Source organism: Watersipora subatra, chromosome 4, assembly GCF_963576615.1.
Source record: "Watersipora subatra chromosome 4, tzWatSuba1.1, whole genome shotgun sequence".
Lineage (NCBI taxonomy): Eukaryota > Metazoa > Bryozoa > Gymnolaemata > Cheilostomatida > Watersiporidae > Watersipora > Watersipora subatra.
In genome coordinates, this window is record NC_088711.1 from 53,770,233 (window position 1) to 53,794,228 (window position 23,996).

General features: G+C 42.9%; 1 long non-coding RNA gene and 1 pseudogene across 1 annotated transcript; one reads left to right on the plus strand and one right to left on the minus strand.

Moving 5' to 3' along the window:
- LOC137394353 (dolichyl-diphosphooligosaccharide--protein glycosyltransferase subunit STT3A-like) overlaps window positions 1-23,996 on the plus strand; it is a 166,954-nt pseudogene that overhangs the window by 43,765 nt on the left and 99,193 nt on the right.
- LOC137394750 (uncharacterized) lies at window positions 9,715-12,545 on the minus strand. Its single transcript, XR_010978366.1, has 3 exons — window positions 12,339-12,545; window positions 11,844-12,101; window positions 9,715-10,252 (listed from the first exon to the last, which is right to left on the minus strand). It is a non-coding gene; the product is annotated as an uncharacterized lncRNA (long non-coding RNA).

Below are 23,996 nucleotides of genomic sequence, written 5' to 3' on the forward strand. Positions count from 1 at the left end.
TAAAAGTATGTAACATAGGTTTATAGGTAGGACAAGTCTGAAAACAGTTATCAACTGCCATAATACCTACCATACACGGGTTTCAATAGAATCCTTAGCTGCAATACATCTTGTTTGTGCCACATAATCCCCATTATTCAGCAGTTCACTATTACCTGCAACCTCATTTCTCACAACTTGACTGCTAAAACCAAAAGTGGTTTATATATCACTGGTCATGTCACCACCCCCTTTATGTGATATGGGGTCCAAGGAGACCCTAGTCCTTCCTTCCTTGCACAAGGTTAGGGTTTTATGGTTACATGGTACAAGCCTCTAAAACTTGCTGCATATGGTTATACTGTTCAAGATAGGATCATATAGTACACATGGCCTCGAATAGTTGCATATGGTTATGCGGCTATACTCTGTACTCTACACTACAGCAGAACAGGGTTGATTGTAAACTTCAAGTTTAGGCCTAATCCTCCATAATGTGCCCGTGTACTCCACTACATACCATTCACTTTAGATTACATATAATCAGTTAAAACGTTTCACTATGTACACTGTCCACTATGTATACTACGTATTAATAGTATTTATTGAGCAACATCACAACAACATCACACCCGCATAAACAAAAACAATTACATGACTTTGGATTGGAATGGATTGTAGCTTAGTTTGGACCAATTTACTATATTAGGCTCTAAATGGATGATAATAAAGGCATCCACAAACCAAAGCCACAATCCAGTCTAACCAAGGTTGACTGTGTCTACTACTACTGCTACATACTACAACTCCTGACCCGACACCACAGTAACAAGTAGGTCTACTACAACAACAAGTACAACACTTTCCAGCATATGTGACATGCCATCCGTGGCGGCGGAGTAAGAGTATAAAGATTGCTTCAGTGTTGGTGGTTCCCACAGAAAGCCAGGTCTAGGGACTACTTTAAAACTTATCACAGCAGACCTGCCAACCAAGCAAGGGGGAAATGTGTGAGATGAGACAAAAGTTTATTTTTTGTATAAGATCTTGGGGCAATGTGTGGATAAAAAAAAAACTAAGTAACTATTTCTCAATGAAAGAACCATTACCAATAGGTGGATTCTGTATGTAATAACTTCAAAATTGGGCACTTTTTTAAATGTTTGCTAGTATGTGTCAGGATTGGAAAGTTTGAAAGCTTGCAGAAAGCAGCATTCACGCTGAAATTGGCATTACGGATATTGTAATGCTAAAACAAAAGCGTGATAATTTTCTAAGCTACGAATACATCAGTATTGGAAGCTATGACAGATCAGCGTGTCAGACTGCAGAGATAGGATTGCATCAGTGATAGAAGTGATGACAGGGCAGTATGAAAAAAGCATCCGTATTAGAAGCCTTGCTACAACACAGCATTGCTAGTCAAACAATTTATAAGTAAATTGTTTGACAGGTAATGCCGGCATAGGAAACTTGAAAAAACTAAGACTAACGGCAACCTCTCCCACTGCTACAAACAGCGTAATAATTGATGTATTACCCCTATGCTCCCATGTACCAAACATAGTAGCAGTCAAGCCATTACAATTGATGAAGAGATATTAACAAGCCCGACTGTATATGATGTCACCACTACACATGAAGAAGATGTATAGCCATACGCTAATCAATTACAGGAACAAGCACAAGCAAGGACATACATACATCGAACCGTCGACCAGTCGTAAACGAAATTGAACATTTACAACACTTTTATAGATATAGCTTATAATATCATTTATTATAGATAGTATGACTTTGTAAAATCATAATATAGCTATGCATGAATTTTAATGTTTAAAAAAAAAGAATTGATGTAATGAATATAGAAAAGCATGAAATATGAATATATCTTTTACTTTATGTAAGATAAATTATTATAACTGTCTCAGAATGAAGATTATAGCAAAATCCATTTTATATGAATCAGCTATTGATGGTTTTTCAGGTTATGGCCAATTTTGTAGTTATAGACTTAGTTTATTTCACGAATGTATCGCAGCGTCATGGAATCCCATAAAGTGCCAACTGTCAAGGCATCAGATATAAAATGTTAGAAAACTGTCAAGGCATCAGATATCAAATGTCGAAAAAAAGAATCCTGGCTGACATGGAAGACAAGCCTTGTACAAATTATTAGTTTAATTCACGGGCATATCACATCGTCATGGAATCCCATAAGATGTCAACTGTCAAGGCGTCAGATACCAAATGTCAGAAAGGACCGCTGGCTGACATCGGAGACACTAGAAACAGCCATTACGAAAATGTTGTAAGAATCCAGTGACATTTGACACTTATGCGAGAATAAATATACAAGGAGAAGCTGGCAGCAAGCCAAACGGACAGGATCTGGCAGCGAGCCAGAGCGCAACTGGCAGCGAGCCAGAGAAAGGCAGAGCGCATCTGGCAGCGAGCCAGAGAAAGTAACTTGGCAGCGAGCCAAGCAGGAAAGGAGGGCGCAGAGAGAGGCTAATATAAGCCATAACCTGCAGCAAATAGCCTGCAGAGGAGCATCCCATTGAGGAGGAAACATACAGCAGATACAATTTACCCAAAGAGCCAGGAAGCCACAAAGCCCTGAGAAAATAGAATTCGTTCAGCCCCCTGCCAGCAGAAAGAGCCGTCATTACACGCCTCGTCGCTACACGCCTCGTCGCTACACGCCTCGTCGCTACACGCCTCGTCGCTACACGCCTCGTCGCTACACGCCTCGTCGCTACACGCCTCGTCGCTACACGCCTCGTCGCTACACGCCTCGTCGCTACACGCCTCGTCGCTACACGCCTCGTCGCTACACGCCTCGTCGCTACACGCCTCGTCGCTACACGCCTCGTCGCTACACGCCTCGTCGCTACACGCCTCGTCGCTACACGCCTCGTCGCTACACGCCTCGTCGCTACACGCCTCGTCGCTACACGCCTCGTCGCTACACGCCTCGTCGCTACACGCCTCGTCGCTACACGCCTCGTCGCTACACGCCTCGTCGCTACACGCCTCGTCGCTACACGCCTCGTCGCTACACGCCTCGTCGCTACACGCCTCGTCGCTACACGCCTCGTCGCTACACGCCTCGTCGCTACACGCCTCGTCGCTACACGCCTCGTCGCTACACGCCTCGTCGCTACACGCCTCGTCGCTACACGCCTCGTCGCTACACGCCTCGTCGCTACACGCCTCGTCGCTACACGCCTCGTCGCTACACGCCTCGTCGCTACACGCCTCGTCGCTACACGCCTCGTCGCTACACGCCTCGTCGCTACACGCCTCGTCACTACACACATCGTCACTACACACATCGCAGACACGTAACTATTAAACCTAGAAAGGTCATAACCAATAGGGCCAATTACATATATACAAGCGTATTGTTATTTTTGCTTGCTTTGGCTAGTAGCATTGACAGAATTACTGTTATTTTTTGTTCTTCTAAAGGAAATAGATTTACAGACACTTGAAAAACAAACCACTGGTGCATTCTTGTTGTCTATTACAATAATTGCCTACAAGTACTAGTAGGCCTATCAGTACTACTTGCTGTGAACTTTGATACTTGGGCTCATCATTGCAATAACGAGCTGCTGTCAAAACAAGTTGCAAGGAGAATTATAGGAGTGTCCATCTCCATTGATTGAGTTGTTATTTCAATTTGGCCTTATAGCAGCAGTCAGATTTTTGTGGGCAGAAGTGGCATTTTGTCTGCGGTCAAAATTTGTCTTGGGAGAAATTGAACTCAAGGTCCAGAGGCTAGCCATTACACATAGAACCATAATATTATTACACTCAGAGAAAACACAAAAACGATACAGTTTTCATTATTATTTCTGAAAATATAAATTTAAAACATTCAAATATTATCAACAATTATTATTACTACTGCTAACAATTAAAAATATTATTAAATATTTAATTCTTATTTTCTTTAAATTTCTCCCCTGACAAAGTGGAGGTTCTACCGAGACTGACTCGAATATTTTTATTTGAAAGGATTTTTGAATTTAATTATCTAGCTTTGGATATATTTGCGCTACTTATCTTTCATTCTTCCAAAAACATTCTTTTTGGTATTATTACCAAACAAAAATAGCTGTAACAACTAGTTAGTACTGCTTTGAATACTTGATATATACTTTTGCATATTATATTAAGCTTATGCCATTATGAGCTGGCTACGAGAGACAGCCAAATATCTAATCGGAGTACAGTCTCCGAGAAATGGAAGGAGCAGGAACGATGCGCGAGCAGAAGAGACGCAAAACATGCGTGAATCAGAAGAAGTAGCTGAAGAAAAAATGAAGGGCAACGGAAATGACTACTGAAAACTTGAAGCAACAGGAAGAGCTCCTTCAGCAAGATGATAGCCGAGACGAGGGGGCACGTGATAAAGAAGCTGTAGATGATGAGATTGGTTCTGATGATGAATATATTATTCGGAGCCAGACGCCTATGAGACCAAGGCTACAGATGAATGTCGATTCGGAAATGACGAATACGGAAATGAGTGCAACTGCACAGATCCTCTTGCTTCCACACCCGCGGTACGTCGGTCACCAATAGCCAGAGCACCTGCAACATAAGTTAGTGGAGATGATGAGGAATACTCAGAGCGAGCAATGTTAGCACAACCACCCAATCGTAGAAGTGATACTACAGCCAGAAGTAAGGCGGCGGCACAAGCTAGATATAATGACTGGCTTTATAGATTGACCTATGACACGCTCAGTGATGAGGATCCTCGAACCAAACATCCCAGCTACAAAGGACATATGAAAACAATGGAGCATGGACACCATGCTAACTTACTGTCTCACCTTTAAATATTTGCACAATTAATGAAGAAGTACCGCCTCGAAGGTATAAATCTTCCCCAGCTCTCAGTTACAAAGGAATAGAGTCAATACCCGCGCCAATCAGTACAGACCAATGAAAGATGCCTTGTTAATTAGCCTTGTTAATTAATTAATTGTTAATTAATTGAAGACTTCATGAGCCAGGCAGCAGACAACTACAAACCAATGCAAAATTACAGACAAGAGAGAATGAACATGCAAGATAATGAACAGCCAACCCGCTACGAGCGAAGACACCGAGAACAGGAAAGAGTAGATGAAGAATGCTATCAGCCTCGAGAAGCAATGCATTATAATTACTCACCCGATTTAACATCAAAGAAAAGCATACTTAAATCAAAACAGTATTGCACAGCTGAAGTGGATAGAGAACATGGCAGAGCATCATGTCAAGAGAGGAGACAATTCCCACAAGAGCCATATTCAACAAAATATGAAGGACATGAACAAGAGCAGTTAGCATGGCTAGAAGAACAAAGACAGCGAGAGCTAGATGAAGGAAGATTATGCAGCAAATCACAACATAAATTAAAGCTGAGACAGGGATTAAACTATCCAGAAGGTGGAGTTGAACATGATCATCCACAGATGCTACTGGGAAAAAAAGGTAATCAGGAAAAAGAGACGTATAAATCAACACTTCAGCCAAATACAGCAAACCAGAAGCATTACCAACAAAGCAGCCAGCCATTGCAGGAACAGTGGATGCCTTACTATGAAACTGACAGCTTCGACTTATACAAGCAAACACAAGGACTACCTACCAAGCGACTGCATGGACCACGGGCAAAACAAATTACGACACGAGCAGATGGGCAAACTACAAATATAATAAATGTAGCTACAAGACTACCTGAAGTAGAAAAGTTCTCAAATGGACCCTCAGCAGAAACCACTTTCAGTGAATGGAAAGACAATTATGAGCTGAACTGCCAAGCCTTAAGTATTCCGCGAGAAAATTGGGGAAAAATACTCCCACTATATCTCACCGAAGGCGCTCTCATTACTTATCGCAATATAATAGCCAGAAATCCAACCATTAAAGAAGATTATAACATACTCACATCTGAACTCGCTGAAAAATTTGCAGTGACAGATGAAATAGCTAATACAGTAGACCTAAACAACAGAGTAAAACAGGAGTCTGAAAGTGTTGGCAAGTAGGCCTACTACACAAGCATCACGACTACGGCTAAAAGACTGTTTCCCACAATGACTGCTGATGCGCTAGAACAAATAATATTATCGTCATTTGTCTGAGGCCTGCCAGTGACCTTCAAGAGAGGCTTGCTAAACAATCCCAGCATTACTACAGCAGACAGTGCCTTCAAAGCAGCACAAAGGATGGAAAAGACAAATGCTATTCTACTTTATGAGTCAGCACACGCAAATATTAGTGCAGTAAATCGTGACATACGACTGGAAGAACAGGTGGAGGCAATGAAGCACAGCCTGAAAAACCTGGAGCTAAGAGAAGCTGAGAGAGTAGCAGAGAGCAGACGTTGGCATGATAATAATAACAACTGGTTCCGGCAAGATAGAAATTACGGTGGTAATGCAACAACTAACTCAAACTGGTGAGATAGAAGATGGAATAAACCAATGGGTAGACAATTTCACGGCAATCATAGAAACGGCCAAGCACAATATTACTCAGGCAGAAGGTTTGATAATCGTTGGAGAAATCAAAGAAATAAAAACTTTTCAAGAGCGCCTCAAGGACAATCATGGAGACAGAACCAGATGCAAACAGCAAGAGAACATCATCGCCAGCATGTGGGTCAATAGTTCACAATGGATGGCAGACCCATATGCAGAAACTGCAATGGCATTGGTCATCAATACTACTTTTGTAGGAGAGCAGCCAACTCTACACCAGAAAGACAAATGGCCCAACAAAATCGCATAATGCGCTTTCGAGATACCAAAAACCAGCCGAGGGCTGTCAACACTCTCAATAGTTATAAAGGTCAAAACACTAATAAGACAGGAGTGGTAAACAATCTACACCCAAACCTACCTACACCAACAGTTCATGTAGAGGAGAAGCTTGATTGTGCTGCAACTGAACAAGAGCAGAAAACTCTTCAGCCACAGATAGAACAGACCACTTTTCAGCCACATAAAGAGCAGACAACTCTTCAGCCACAGGGAGAACTGTTACAGACCACTCTTCAGCCACAGAGAGAGCAGACAACTCTTCAGCCACAGAAAGAACAGACAACCCTTCCGCTACAGATAGAGCAGCAGCTAGACATAGAAGAAAACCGCATTGATGACAACAGTGAACATACAGAGGAGCATGAACTAGATGAACAACTGCGAGAATATATCAAATGGTTTGCAGATAATAAAGCCATTATCCTAGATACGGAGCCCAATGCAATACAAACAACAACCAATGAAGAATGGTACAACTTATTAACATGGACGAGCAATTACAATACTGATGAAGAGAATTGGAATCGAGTATATGAAGCAGAGCTGGCACAACTAGAGATAGACAGGGAAGATATACTGAATCAAGAAAATATCCCAGCTCAGAGGCAAAACGATGTACAGTGTAACCAGAAACTGCAACATCAAAATATTACAAGAGAAGAGAACTTCAAGGACATAAGGAAAAGCGAGAGAGAAGTACGTTGAACAACAGATGATACAATAGCACAAATCAACACCCTCGAAAACCAATCAAAGCAATCTGAAAAAACGAGCAAGGAATTGCAAACGATGCAAGCAAAGGCCAGAACAGCAACCTGGATACCCAAAGGATATATAAGGGAACTACTAGTACAACCACACGTTCTTAGCAGCTTGGATACTCGTATGGCACAACTATGGATCAGAGAAAGCTCTAATGCCCAACAGGCCACCGCAGAGGACGAGAAACTAACATGTACAGCCTCTAGTGATCCTACAATTACAGAAAACGAAGAAAATTCTCAAAGCACTAGTTGCCTTAGGGAGACAAATGCTATTTGTGATATGAAAGAAGAAAAGCCAGAAAGGAGAAAGAAAAAGGCAGCAATTGATATGACTAAGACTAAGCCAAGCCACAAAGCTCAACTCAGCCCAAGCCTAATGACAGGAAGACTGACAATCATCTTGAAAGAGGCAGGAGGACCGATTGCTCTGGCAACTGTTATTATTTTGGTTTGCAGCCTAATTGGAAAAGCAAAAGCGTACCCAGACAATGCCATACTATGTCACACAGCAGATGACCCCAGATCGCATCCACACTTAATACCGGACATACCTGATGAGATAACGTGCTCCAAATCTAAAGACTTTACGCTGGAGGTAAAAGTGCTGAATCTACAAATATACGAGAAGTGTTGCAGTTGGCGAGCAATGAATATGCTTTCCAAACAAAAAAGTAGACACTATCTATCGCGGCCAAAGATGAACAGGAAAAATAGCGGCCAAACTTTTTCAACTCGATACCTGGACTTAACGCACCTATTTTTCTCATGGACGAGCCAACAGCACCCGAGTGTGTTAGACAACAATGCAACAAAGGCGATACATGGCGATATACATGTATCTGAACTGTCAAACGACATGAAATCACATTACGGAAGACTTGGAGGAGAAAGCACGCCTAAAAATATGACAACAACAAACAGAAGGTATGAGCTACAAAGCCGTACAAAGAAAAAACGGATGACGGATTATATTTATGACGATGAGCTACAGGATGATTTGGAGTAGCTTACAGCATCCAGCTCTACACATATATCAATACACTTTAAAGAAAAACTACATAAAAAAAGGTTATAAAAAGAAGAAAATACTTTACAGCTTGATCCTAGAGCAAATACACAACTAGATACTTATCGACAATTGAGGACATGCAGACGGCAATAATTATAAGCAACTTACGTAAAACAATAAGCAAGTATACATATACGTATATCCAATGCGGTTGACTGTCACGATGATATTGCGAGTGCAATATATTTCCCGGATGACCCACCTAAAATTGACAGAAGAGTGATCGACATTCTTCAACCTGAAGCAAATTGGCTATGCGATGGAGAGTCATCTAATGAGGATTGAGAAACTGCAATACGACACGCCCATAGAGCCTACTTAACCAAAACAAAGACATAATACAGAAGTACGTAATGAATGTTAATGAACTGAGATGATGATCATTGTTGTGACAAGCGAATAAAGACCAAAAACCAAACAGCATATAGATAGGAGATGATCAAAATGGATTCCTGCAAATGATTAAGCCAGGGTCTGGCTTCACCTGAGGGCCAGTATGTGTCAGGATTGGAAAGTTTGAAAGCTTGCAGAAAGCAGCATTCACGCTGAAATTGGCATCACGGATATTGTAATGCTAAAACAAAAGCGTGACAATTTTCCAAGTTACGAATACATCAGTATTGGAAGCTATGACAGATCAGCGTGTCAGACTGCAGAGATAGGATTACATCAATGCTAGAAGTGATGACAGGGCAGTATGGAAAAAGCATCCGTATTAGAAGCCTTGCTACAACACTACATTGCTTGTCAAACAATTTATAAGTAAATTGTTTGACAGGTAATGTCGGCATAGGAAACTTGAAAAAAACTAAGACTAACGGCAACCTCTCCCACTGCTACAAACAGCGTAATAATTGATGTATTACCCCTATGCTCCCATGTACCAAACATAGTAGCAGTCAAGCCATTACAATTGATGAAGAGATATTAACAAGCCCGACTGTATATGATGTCACCACTACACATGAAGAAGATGTATAGCCATACGCTAATCAATTACAGGAACAAGCACAAGCAAGGACATACATACATCGAACCGTCGATCAGTCGTAAACAAAATTGAATATTTACAACACTTTTAGAGATATAGCTTATAATATCATTTATTATAGATAATATGACTTTGTAAAATCTTAATATAACTATGCATGAATTTTAATGTTTAAAAAAAAGAATTGATGTAATGAATATAAAAAAGCATGAAATATGATTATCTCTTTTACTTTATGTAAGATAAATTATTATAACTGTCTCAGAATGAAGATTATAGCAAAATCCATTTAATATGAATCAGCTATTGATGGTTTTTCAGGTTATGGCCAATTTTGTAGTTATAGACTTAGTTTATTTCATGAATGTATCGCAGCGTCATGGAATCCCATAAGGTGCCAATTGTCAAGGGATCAAATATCAAATGTTAGAAAACTGTCAAGGCATCAGATATGAAATGTCAAAAAAAAGAATCCTGGCTGACATGGAAGACAAGCCTTGTACAAATTATTAGTTTAATTCACGGGCATATCACATCGTCATGGAATCCTATAAGATGTCAACTGTCAAGGCGTCAGATACCAAATGTCAGAAAGGACCGCTGGCTGACATCGGAGACACTAGAAACAGACATTACGAAAATGTTGTAAGAATCCAGTGACATTTGACACTTATGCGAGAATAAGTATATAAGGAGAAGCTGGCAGCAAGCAAAATAGACAGGATCTGGCAGCGAGCCAGAGCGCAACTGGCAGCGAGCCAGAGAAAGGCAGAGCGCATCTGGCAGCGAGCCAGAGACAGTAACTTGGCAGCGAGCCAAGCAGCAAAAGAGGGCGCAGAGAGAGGCTAATATAAGCCATAACCTGCAGCAGATAGCCTGCAAAGGAGCATCCCATTGAGGAGGAAACATACAGCAGATACAATCTACCCAAAGAGCCAGGAAGCCACAAAGCCCTGAGAAAATAGAATTCGTTCAGCCCCCTGCCAGCAAAAGGAGCCGTCATTACATGCCTCGTCACTACACGCCTCGTCACTACACGCCTCGTCACTACACGCCTCGTCACTTCACGCCTCGCCACTACACGCCTCGTCACTACACGCCTCGTCACTACACGCCTCGTCACTACACGCCTCGTCACTACACGCCTCGTCACTACACGCCTCGTCACTACACGCCTCACAGACACACGTAACTATTAAACCTAGAAAGGTCATAACCAGTAGGGCCAATTACATATATACAAGCGTATTGTTATTTTTGCTTGCTTTGGCTAGTAGCATTGACAGAATTACTGTTATTTTTTGTTCTTCTAAAGGAAATAGATTTACAGACACTTGAAAAACAAACCACTGGTGCATTCTTGTTGTCTATTACAATAATTGCCTACAAGTACTAGTAGGCCTATCAGTACTACTTGCTGTGAACTTTGATACTTAGGCTCATCATTGCAATAACCAGCTGCTGTCAAAACAAGTTGCAAGGAGAATTATAGGAGTGCCCATCTCCATTGATTGAGTTGTTATTTCATTTTGGCCTTATAGCAGCAGTCGGATTTTTGTTAGCAGAAGTGCCACTTTGTCTGCGGTCAAAATTTGTCTTGGGAGAAATGGAACTCAAGGTCCAGAGACTAACCATTACACATAGAACCATAGAACCATAATATTATTACACTCGGAGAAAACACAAAAACGATAGTTTTCATTATTATTTCTGAAATTATAAATTTAAAAAAGTCAAATATTATCAACAATTATCATTACTACTGCTAACAATTAAAAATATTATCAAATATTTAATTCTTATTTTCTTTAAATTTCTCCCCTGACAAAGTGGAGGTTCTACCGAGACTGACTCGAATATTTTTATTTGAAAGGATTTTGTAATTTAATTATCTAGCTTTGGATATATTTGCGCTACTTATCTTTCCTTCTTCCAAAAACATTCTTTTTTGTATTATTACCAAACAAAAATAGCTGTAACAACTAGTTAGTACTGCTTTGAATACTTGATATATACTTTTGCATATTATATTAAGCTTATGCCATTATGAGCTGGCTACGAGAGACAGCCAAATATCTAATCGGAGTACAGTCTCCAAGAAATGGAAGGAGCAGGAACGATGCGCGAGCAGAAGAGACGCAAACCATGCGTGAAGCAGAAGTAGCTGAAGAAAAAATGAAGGGCAATGGAAATGACTACTGAAAACTTACAGCAACAGGAAGAGCTCCTTCAGCAAGATGATAGCCGAGACGAGGGGGCACGTGATAAAGAAGCTGTAGATGATGAGATTGGTTCTGATGATGAATATATTATTCGGAGCCAGATGCCTATGAGACCAAGGCTACAGATGAATGTCGATTCAGATGGCGAGACATTTTTCTATCGAGACGAATACGGAAATGAGTGCAACTGCACAGATCCTCTTGCTTCCACGCCCGCGGTACGTTGGTCACCAATAGCCAGAGCACCTGCGACATAAGTTAGTGGAGATGATGAGGAATACACAGAGCGAGCAATGTTAGCACAACCACCCAATCGTAGAAGTGATACTACAGCCAGAAGTAAGGCGGCAGCACAAGCTAGATATAATGACTGGCTTTATAGATTGACCTATGACACGCTCAGTGATGAGGATCCTGTACCCAAACATCCCAGCTACAAAGGACATATGAAAACAATAGAGCATGGACAACATGCTAACTTACTGTCGTCACCTTTAAATATTTGCACAATTAATGAAGAAGTACCACCTCGAAGGTATAAATCTTCCCCAGCTCTCAGTTACAAGGGAATAGAGTCAATACCCCGCGCCGGTCAGTACAGACCAATGAAAGATGCCTTGTTAATTAGCAATGAAGAAAAAAGCTCAGATGAAAAGAACTGTACATGTAGAATTATGCAACCAAGCATGCTAGAGCGCAGTACTAAGCGAAGCCATTTTAAAATAGAGCGTAGCAGAGCAGACAAGCATGACGAAGACTTCATAAGCCAGGCAGCAGACAACTACAAACCAATGCAAAATTACAGACAAGAGAGAATGAACATGCAAGATAATGAACAGCCAACCCGCTACGAGCGAAGACACTGAGAACAGGAAAGAGTAGATGAAGAATGCTATCAGCCTCGAGAAGCAATGCATTATAATTACTCACCCGATTTAACACCAAAGAAAAGCATACTTAAATCAAAACAGTATTGCACAGCTGAAGTGGACAGAGAACATGGCAGAGCATCATGTCAAGAGAGGAGACAATTCCCACAAGAGCCATATTCAACAAGATATGAAGGACATGAACAAGAGCAGTTAGCATGGCTAGAAGAACAAAGACAGCGAGAGCTAGATGAAGGAAGATTATGCAGCAAATCACAACATAAATTAAAGCTGAGACAGGGATTAAACTATCCAGAAGGTGGAGTTGAACATGATCATCCACAGATGCTACTGGGAAAAAAAGGTAATCAGGAAAAAGAGACGTATAAATCAACACTTCAGCCAAATACAGCAAACCAGAAGCATTACCAACAAAGCAGCCAGCCATTGCAGGAACAGTAGATGCCTTACTATGAACCTGACAGCTTCGACTTAGACAAACAAACGCAAGGACTACCTACCAAGCAACTGCATGGACCACCGGCAAAACAAATTATGACACGAGCAGATGGGCAAACTACAAATATAATAAATGTAGCTACAAGACTACCTGAAGTAAAAAAGTTCTCAAATGGACCCTCAGCAGAAACCACTTTCAGTGAAAGGAAAGACAATTATGAGCTGAACTGCCAAGCCGTTAGTATTCCGCGAGAAAATTGGGGAAAAATACTCCCACTATATCTCACCGAAGGCGCTCTCATTACTTATCGCAATATAATAGCCAGAAATCCAACCATTAAAGAAGATTATAACATACTCACATTTGAACTCGCTGAAAAATTTGCAGTGACAGATGAAATAGCTAATACAGTAGACCTAAACAACATAGTAAAACACGAGTCTGAAAGTGTTGGCAAGTAGGCCTACTACGCAAGCATCACGACTATGGCTAAAAGACTGTTTCCCACAATGACTGCTGATGCGCTAGAACAAATAATATTATCGTCATTTGTCAGAGGCCTGCCAGTGACCTTCAAGAGAGGCTTGCTAAACAATCCCAGCATTACTACAGCAGACTGCCTTCAAAGCAGCACAAAGGATGGAAAAGACAAATGCTATTCTACTTTATGAGTCAGCACACGCAAATATTAGTGCAGTAAGTCGTGACATACGACTGGAAGAACAGATGGAGGCAATGAAGCACAGCCTGAAAAACCTGGAGCTAAGAGAAGCTGAGAGAGTAGCAGAGAGCAGACGCGGGCATGATAATAATAACAACTGGTTCCGGCAAGATAGAAATTACGGTGGTAATGCAACAACTAACTCAAACTGGTGAGATAGAAGAAGATGGAATAAACCAATGGGTAGACAATTTCACGGCAATCATAGAAACGGCCAAGCACAATATTACTCAGGCAGAAGGTTTGATAATCGTTGGAAAAATCAAAGAAATAACGACTTTTCAAGAGCGCCTCAAGGACAATCATGGAGACAGAACCAGATGCAAACAGCAAGAGAACATCATCGCCAGCATGTGGGTCAAGAGTTCACAATGGATGGCAGACCCATATGCAGAAACTGCAATGGCATTGGTCATCAATACTACTTTTGTAGGGGAGCAGCCAACTCTACACCAAAAAGACAAATGGCCCAACAAAACCGCATGGTGCACTTTCGAGATACCAGAAACCAGCTGAGGGCTGTCAACACTCTCAATAGTCATAAAGGTCAAAACACTAATAAGACAGGAGTGGTAAACAATCTAAACCCAAACCTACCTACACCAACAGTTCATGTAGAGGAGAAGCTTGATTGTGCTGCAACTGAACAAGAGCAGAAAACTCTTCAGCCACAGATAGAACAGACCACTTTTCAGCCATATAGAGAGCAGACAACTCTTCAGCCACAGGTAGAACAGACCACTATTCAGCCACAGAGAGAGCAGACAACTCTTCAGCCACAGAAAGAACAGACAACCCCTCAGCCACAGATAGAGCAGCAGCTAGACATAGAAGAAAACCGCATTGATGACAACAGTGAACATACAGAGGAGCGTGAACTAGATGAACAACTGCGAGAAAATATCAAATGGTTTGCAGATAATAAAGCCATGATCCTAGATACGGAGCCCAATGCAATACAAACAACAACCAATGAAGAATAGTACAACTTATTAACATGGACGAGCAATTACAATACTGATGAAGATAATTGGAATCGAGTATATGAAGCAGAGCTGGCACAACTAGAGATAGACAGGGAAGATATACTGAATCAAGAAAATATCCCAGCTCAGAGGCAAAACGATGTACAGTGTAACCAAAAACTGCAACATCAAAATATTACAAGAGAAGAGAACTTCAAGGACATAAAGAAAGGCGAGAGAGAAGTACGTTGGACAACAGATGATACAATAGCACAAATCAACACCCTCGAAAACCAATCAAAGCGATCTGAAAAAACCAGCAAGGAAACGCAAACGATGCAAGCAAAGGCCAGAACAGCAACCTGGATACCCAAAGGATACATAAGGGAACTACTAGTACAACCACACAGAGTTCTTAACAGCTTGGACACTCGTATGGCACAACTATGGATCAGACAAAGCTCTAATGCCCAACAGGCCACCGCAGAGGACGAGAAACTAACATGTACAGCCTCTAGTGATCCTACAATTACAGAAAACGAAGAAAATTCTCAAAGCACTAGTTGCCTTAGGGAGACAAATGCTATTTGTGATGTGAAAAAAGAAAAGCCAGAAAGGAGAAAGAAAAAGGCAGCAATTGATATGACTAAGACTAAGCCAAGCCACAAAGCTCAACTCAGCCCAAGCCTAATGACAGGAAGACTGACAATCATCTTGAAAGAGGCAGGAGGACCGATTGCTCTGGCAACTGTTATTATTTTGGTTTGCAGCCTAATTGGAAAAGCAAAAGCGCACCCAGACAATCCCATACTATGTCACACAGCAGATGACCCCAGATCGCACCCACACTTAATACTGGACTTACCTGACGAGATAACGTCAGGTAAGTCCAAAGACTCTACACTGGAGGTAAAAGTGCTGAATCTACAAATATACGAGAAGTGTTACAGTTTGGGAGCAATGAATATGCTTTCCAAACAAAGAAGTAGACACTATCTATCGTGGCCAAAGATGAACAGGAAAAATAGCGGCCAAACTTTTTCAACTCGATACCTGGATTTAACGCACCTATTGTTTCTCATGGACGAGCCAACAGCACCCAAGTGTGTTAGACAACAATGCAACAAAGGCGATACATGGCGATATACATGTATCTGAACTGTCAAACGACATGCAATCACATTACGGAAGACTTGGAGGAGAAAGCACGCCTAAAAATATGACAACAACAAACAGAAGGTATGAGCTACAAAGCCGTACAAAGAAAAAACTGATGACGGATTATATTTATGACGATGAGCTACAGGATGATTTGGAGTAGCTTACAGCATCCAGCTCTACACATATATCAATACATTTTAAAGAAAAACTACATAAAAAAAGGTTATAAAAAGAATAAAATACTTTACAGCTTGATCCTAGAGCAAATACACAACTAGATACTTATCGACAATTGAGGACATGCAGACGGCAATAATTATAAGCAACTTACGTAAAACAATAAGCAAGTATACATATACGTATATCCAATGCGGTTGACTGTCACGATGATATTGCGAGTGCAAAATATTTCCCGGATGACCCACCTAAAATTGACAGAAGAGTGATCGACATTCTTTAACCTGAAGCAAATTGGCTATGCGATGGAGAGTCATCTAATGAGGATTGAGAAACTGCAATACGACACGCCCATAGAGCCTACTTAACCAAAACAAAGACAAAATACAGAAGTACGTAATGAATGTTAATGAACTGAGATGATGATCATTGTTGTGACAGGCGAATAAAGACCAAAAACCAAACAGCATATAGATAGGAGATGATCAAAATGGATTCCTGCAAATGATTAAGCCAGGGTCTGGCATCACCTGAGGGCCAGTATGTGTCAGGATTGGAAAGTTTGAAAGTTTGAAAGCTTGCAGAAAGCAGCATTCACGCTGAAATTGGCATCACGGATATTGTAATGCTAAAACCAAAGCGTGATAATTTGCCAAGTTACGAATACATCAGTATTGGAAGCTATGACAGATCAGCGTGTCAGACTGCAGAGATAGGATTGCATCAGTGATAGAAGTGATGACAGGGCAGTATGAAAAAAGCATCCATATTACAAGCCTTGCTACAACACAGCATTGCTTGTCAAACAATTTATAAGTAAATTGTTTGACAGGTAATGCCGGCACAGGAAACTTAAAAAAAACTAAGACTAACGGCAACCTCTCCCACTGCTACAAACAGCGTAATAATTGATGTATTACCCCTATGCTCCCATGTACCAAACATAGTAGCAGTCAAGCCATTACAATTGATGAAGAGATATTAACAAGCCCGACTGTATATGATGTCACCACTACACATGAAGAAGATGTATAGCCTTACGCTAATCAATTACAGGAACAAGCACAAGCAAGGACATACATACATCGAACCATCGACCAGTCGTAAACGAAATTGAACATTTACAACACTTTTATAGATATAGCTTATAATATCATTAATTATAGATAATATGACTTTGTAAAATCATAATATAACAATGCATGAATTTTAATGTTTTAAAAAAAAAGAATTTATGTAATGAATATAGAATAGCATGAAATATGATTATCTCTTTTACTTTATGTAAGATAAATTATTATAACTGTCTCAGAATGAAGATTACAGCAAAATCCATTTTATATGAATCAGCTATTGATGGTTTTTCAGGTTATGGCCAAGTTTGTAGTTATAGACTTAGTTTATTTCATGAATGTATCCCAGCGTCATGGAATCCCATAAGGTGCCAATTGTCAAGGCATCAGATACCAAATGTCAGAAAGAACCGCTGGCTGACATGGAAGACAAGCCTTGTACAAATTATTAGTTTAATTCACAGGCATATCACATTGTCATGGAATCCCATAAGATGTCAACTGTCAAGGCGTCAGATACCAAATGTCAGAAAGGACCGCTGGCTGACATCGGAGACGCTAGAAACAGACATTACGAAAATGTTGTAAGAATCCAGTGACATTTGACACTTATGCGAGAATAAGTATATAAGGGAGAAGCTGGCAGCAAGCCAAACAGACAGGATTTGGCAGCGAGCCAGAGCGCAACTCGCAGCGAGCCAGAGAAAGGCAGAGGGCATCTGGCAGCGAGCCAGAGACAGTAACTTGGCAGCGAGCCAAGCAGCAAAAGAGGGCGCAGAGAGAGGCTAATATAAGCCAAAACCTGCAGCAGATAGCCTGCAGAGGAGCATCCCATTGAGGAGGAAACATACAGCAGATACAATCTACCCAAAGAACCAGGAAGCCACAAAGCCCTGAGAAAATTGAATTCAATCAGCCACCTGCCAGCAGAAGGAGCCGTCATTACACGCCTCGTCACTACACGCCTCGTCACTACACGCCTCGTCACTACACGCCTCGTCACTACACGCCTCGTCACTACACGCCTCGTCACTACACGCCTCGTCACTACACGCCTCGTCACTACACGCCTCGTCACTACACGCCTCGTCACTACACGCCTCGTCACTACACGCCTCGTCACTACACGCCTCGTCACTACACGCCTCGTCACTACACGCCTCGTCACTACACGCCTCGTCACTACACGCCTCGTCACTACACGCCTCGTCACTACACGCCTCGTCACTACACGCCTCGTCACTACACGCCTCGTCACTACACGCCTCGCAGACACACGCAACTATTAAACCTAGAAAGGTAATAACCAATAGGGCCAATTACATATATACAAGCGTATTGTTATTTTTGCTTGCTTTGGCTAGTAGCATTGACAGAATTACTGTTATTTTTTGTTCTTCAAAAGGAAATAGATTTACAGACACTTGAAAAACAAACCACTGGTGCATTCTTGTTGTCTATTACAATAATTGCCTACAAGTACTAGTAGGCCTATCAGTACTACTTGCTGTGAACTTTGATACTTAGGCTCATCATTGCAATAACGAGCTGCTGTCAAAACAAGTTGCAAGGAGAATTATAGGAGTCTCCATCTCCATTGATTGAGTTGTTATTTCAATTTGGCCTTATAGCAGCAGTCGAATTTTCGTGGGCAGAAGTGCCACTTTGTCTGCGGTCAAAATTTGTCTTGGGAGAAATTGAACTCAAGGTCCAGAGGCTAACCATTACACATAGAACCATAGAACCATAATATTATTACACTCAGAGAAAACACAAAAACGATACAGTTTTCATTATTTTTGAAATTATAAATATAAAAAATTCAAATATTATCAACAATTATTATTTCTACTGCTAACAATTAAAAATATTATTAAATATTTAATTCTTATTTTCTTTAAATTTCTCCCCTGACAGTAGTAGTAGTACATATTATATGAGGGCAATTGAGTGAGAGCTTGATGTGTGCGAGAAATGAGTGAGAGTTGGCAGATCAAAACAAAAAAATCATATTGGTTGGAACGGCATTATAATAAACAAATCTGTTTGCTTTGATTGATGATTTAACTTTAAGAAAAAGAAAATGAGAACATATAAATCATTAAAATGTAGCCGTCATTGGTAAACGATAAATACTGGGCCGTCATCGACTACATTGGAAAATATTTGTAGAACAAAGGCTTCGTACTTACGTGTACATGTATTTATACAAGAAAACCTACATTTATACACACTTTTCACTAATATCTTTTTATACTCAAATGATAAAATACATTAAATAGTTCACTATATCAAATACTATAAATGCTGAAAACTTTTTTGTTTTGAGTGTTTTATTAAGGGTAAATAACTAAAAGTACCTTAGCAAGGATTAGGGTCTGTTTTCGTGTACGGTAATTTAATGATTGCTATACGACACTGAGTAAAATATTGTAAAGAAGAGCTCGCTGTCAGCTTGAAATACGATGCTTTACGGTTCTGAATAGTCGTAGAATATATGGAACAATAGACAGACTAACAATAAACAGTTGTAAAATATTTTGTTCTGGCAAAACTAGAGAAAAACATTCCATTTCAGTACCCTATGTGTTGTGTTAGATCCTGCGACCTACACGTAGAGGCGACCTGGGTCGGCTTACTCTACCGGTCTGCATTCACCCTCCACAGGGGCCGTGTAAGTATTGCTCGTAGACCAACACGCGGAGGCGACTAGGTCGACTTACACCACCGGCCAATCACAACTACCTACACCAGGAATTGCTCCCTGGGAGATATACTGCTCGTACGACAAGGTCGACCTGAGGTCGACGCGGGTCGACAGAGTATTTCTAACCCTACTCCCAAAGCGCAGTCCGAAGGACTTAAGCTTGGAGTACGCAAGAGCTCAGTGTGTTTCTGTATTGCGCAAGGAAATAGAAGAGTGTGGGTTCAAATGCAAAGCATGTATTGAACAACTTCTAGGCCGATAGACACGGCCTTATATATAACAAAATATGTAAATGAGGTTGGCTAGGGCCAACCTCCTCTAGGGGCGTGACTATATAAAATAACCAAGGGCACACAACTCTAATAATAATAACAACTAAAAAAGGAGATGGTACGGCAAGTTTCCATCACATACGCCGCCCCTATAGACGGCTATCGGCTATATACAAAAAAACACACAAAAGAAAAAAAAGAATACAAGAAATATATGAACACACCAACTAGCTACTACAAAACAGGCAAAAACAAAAAAAGAATATAATAATATGAGAAACCGCAATCACTAAACACCAAGGGAAATACGGATAAATCATGTCGACCGGGTCATCTGGGGTGTCGACATGCGGTTGGCTAGATCCTCCAGGCGACGAGCCGCCCGTCGGAGGTTGGAGGCCTCCTCTCGTAAAGCATCTACCGTGACCCGGGGTCGTACTTCCCCCAGCCGACTCTGGATGCTGCCGATTGTTGTTAACCTTCTAGGGGCTGGGACTGGTCGTTCCCGTTTAGGTGGACTGGACCACTTCTTTTTCGGGGGAGAAGGGAGAGGTGCCGGAGGTCCTCTTCGAGTAGGTGGCTTCTTAATCGGCCCGTAGGGTGTAGGCTTCTCAAAAGCCGGAGGATTGTTTAATTTCACCCTTTTGCTCCAGGTCGGATAACTATCTCGGTCGACCTCGTATATATTAATCCCCTTTCCACCGTGCGCCTTCCTTACTTCGGCATCCTTGATCCGAGCCTGATGTTTGGCAATCGTATCTCGAGATGTGGAATTTCTTCCACATTTGCAGAAAAAGCGGGTAAAGTGCTGGGCGATGTGGATCCTGCGCCGTCGCGGGGTAGAGAGTAGTTGCTGGCACAGTGGACAATTCGTACCTTTCTCTTGACAGAGTTTCGAGATTGCTTTAGCTGTCTCTGCCGCAATCCATTTGGTTGGTAGTGGAGTGGGTGGAACGCGATTATCCGAAGAATCTGTTTCTGAATCGTCTAGGGTCTCACCGGGCGCTGGGTGGAGCTCCAACGGTAGGATCTTCACTTCTGGCAACATGGGTAGAGCTCCGATGATCGGTGCCGACTCCTTTACAGTTTCTTTGGTGATCTCCATGTCGAGAAAAGGTATAGGTGTGTGTGCTTCGATGCGGTAACAAGTAGTGAGCGCGTTCTGTCCGGGATCCAAAATGGCCGCCTTCTGACCTTGAACCCCGAGGGCTTCTCCCGATTGGACGGTGCTGGTGTCGTAATCGGCCAAGTACGCGGGAGGCCTCCTGATTCGTTGAGGCCGTGGTACCTCTCTAACCCCGGTATCACTAGCCTGGGCTCCCATATTTTCTGTGGCTCTCTCTTCCTCGGGTAGCAACTCGTCGCCAGGGTCGGGGTCAACCCTCGAGGTAGGATTGTGCTCTCCTGGGGGAACCAAGGAGTCCCTCCTGGGAATCCGGAGTGTTTCTGACCTTCCTGGCGACTGAGGTATTCGCAACTCTGTTAGTTGGCTAGGCAGGGGTAACTCCGAAATAACTACTTCTGGATTGTCGTTTCCTCGTGCGATTTGCCTTCTGGGTCGGCCCCTCATGTTGGGACGGCGAGCAGGCTCGACTTCCACTGGGGCTCGTCCTTGTTGTACCGGACTGGGGCGACAGAGTCGCAATCTTCCCTCCGCTTGGATAGATCGTTGTCCATACTTCTCGATCTCATTAGTGTGGTTTTCGTGACTCTTCAACACGCGATAGGGCCCCAAGTACTTGGCCGCTAGCTTCGGGTTTTCCCCTCTTCTCCGCCGCTTGCTCAGCAACCACACGAGGTCACCTTCATTGAATAACGGAGGCTCTCTCGTGTCGGTTGACACGATTTCTTTTTGCCTATCTCTGAGGAGGGTATGGGCTTGTACCAACCGGTCGTGGACCGTCTGCACATACTCATGTATGCTTGTGAATGATTCTAGTCTATTCCCATACTGCAATTGGTCAGGAAGACGTAGTTCCCGACCTAACATCAGATAATTGGGAGTTTCTTTAGTTGCGGAATGTGGTAACCCTCGCAGCGTCCTCATGACTTGTGGCAATAGCTGGTCCCAATCTTCCTGCCCTCTACCCAGCAAGAGAGCTCGCAGGGAGTCACCCAATACGCGATTGTTTCTCTCGACCACCCCATTCCCTTCGGGGTGGTACGGGGTGGTCCGAGACTTCTCAACTCCCCACAAGTCGCATAGCTCCTGGAATAATGAAGATTCAAATTGGCTCCCCTGGTCGGTATGGATGATCTCGGGTAGCCCGAAGTAACTAAATACTCTTTCGTCCAGGATCTGGGCTACCGTAGGGGCTGTAGCGTCAGGGATGGCTAGCGCATCTGACCACCTAGTGAAGTGATCAGTGAGCACCAGCACCCAACTATTTCCACGAGGGGTCGGAGGCAGGGGTCCCACCAAATCTACGGCTAGGCGTTGCCACGGCCTCCCGGCGTACAGCCGTTGTCTATTCCCGGAAGTCCGCCCCTTTCCGGTTTTGGCCCTCTGGCAAACCTCGCAAGAGAGGACTGCTCTCCGGATATCTCCGGCCATACCTGGCCAATACCAGTCTAACTGGACGCGTTTCAAGGTCTTCTCCACCCCGCAGTGTGTTTGCTCGTGGGCTTTCCACAGGATCTCCTGTCTCAAGGTTTTCGGGCAGACCACCACTACCTTTTCTCGCCCATTCTGGGTAAGATGGAGAGTCAGCACGCCCGACTCGTCGAGCTGGAGTTGGTGAAACATCCGGGCCAATCGTTGCAGCTCGGGGCTGCCCACTCGTAGCACGGCTTCTTCTACTCCTTTCCGGTCTCTGACGGCTTGATAAATGACCCCTAGGTCGGTAGTGGCCCTTTGTTGTAGTGCCCGCACTTCGTCCAGCGGGGTCTGTACTACTGTCAGTTGTTCTGGGACCTCTTTGACCGTTCTTTCACTAGTTCCATCCAAGTTTTTGGTTTCGCCGGTCATCTGGACGACTGGTGACTGAAGATCCTGAGGTCTTTTGGGAGGGGAGTCCAACACTCTAGGTGTTCCTGCCCCGCCCGGCTGCTGCACCGGAACTGGTTTGGTTGGTGTGAGAATCGGGGGGCCATGCCCTAAAACCGGTCTGTTGCTAGGTAGTTGAGGCCATTCCTCCTCATCCAACTGGCAGGGGTTGGGACTGGATATTCCGGCGCCTCTTGGCGGCCGTACCGGAACTTGGTCCACTGGCACAGCAGTGGCCCGATTCATTCCCGAGTTTATGAGGGAGTCGTATACTTGCGACCTCGTTGGCCCTTGGTCCCGCTTCTCAATAGCAGCACACTGCCGGCAGTCGACGCACTGTCGTCGACTCAATCCATCGGCGTTCCCGTGTTTATCGCCTTTTCGATGGATTATTCGGTACTTGTGCTCGGCCAGACTCTCCAGCCACCGGGCCACCTGGCAAGAGGGTTCCTTCCTCCGGTGTAACCAAACCAAGGAGGCATGGTCGGTTCGGATGGTGAACTCTCTGCCATATAGGTAGGGCCGGAAATGCCGGACAGCCTGCACCACTGCCAGTAGCTCCCTTCTGGTTACGCAGTAATTGCGTTCGGCGGAGGAGAGGGTCTTACTATAGTAGGCTATGGGTCGCTCCGTGCCCTGCTGGACCTGGGATAACACAGCCCCAGTCCCTACATTACTAGCATCAGTGTCTAGTACATAGGGCAAGGAGGGGTCGGGATATGCCAGTACTGGGGCGTGTGTCAGCGACCA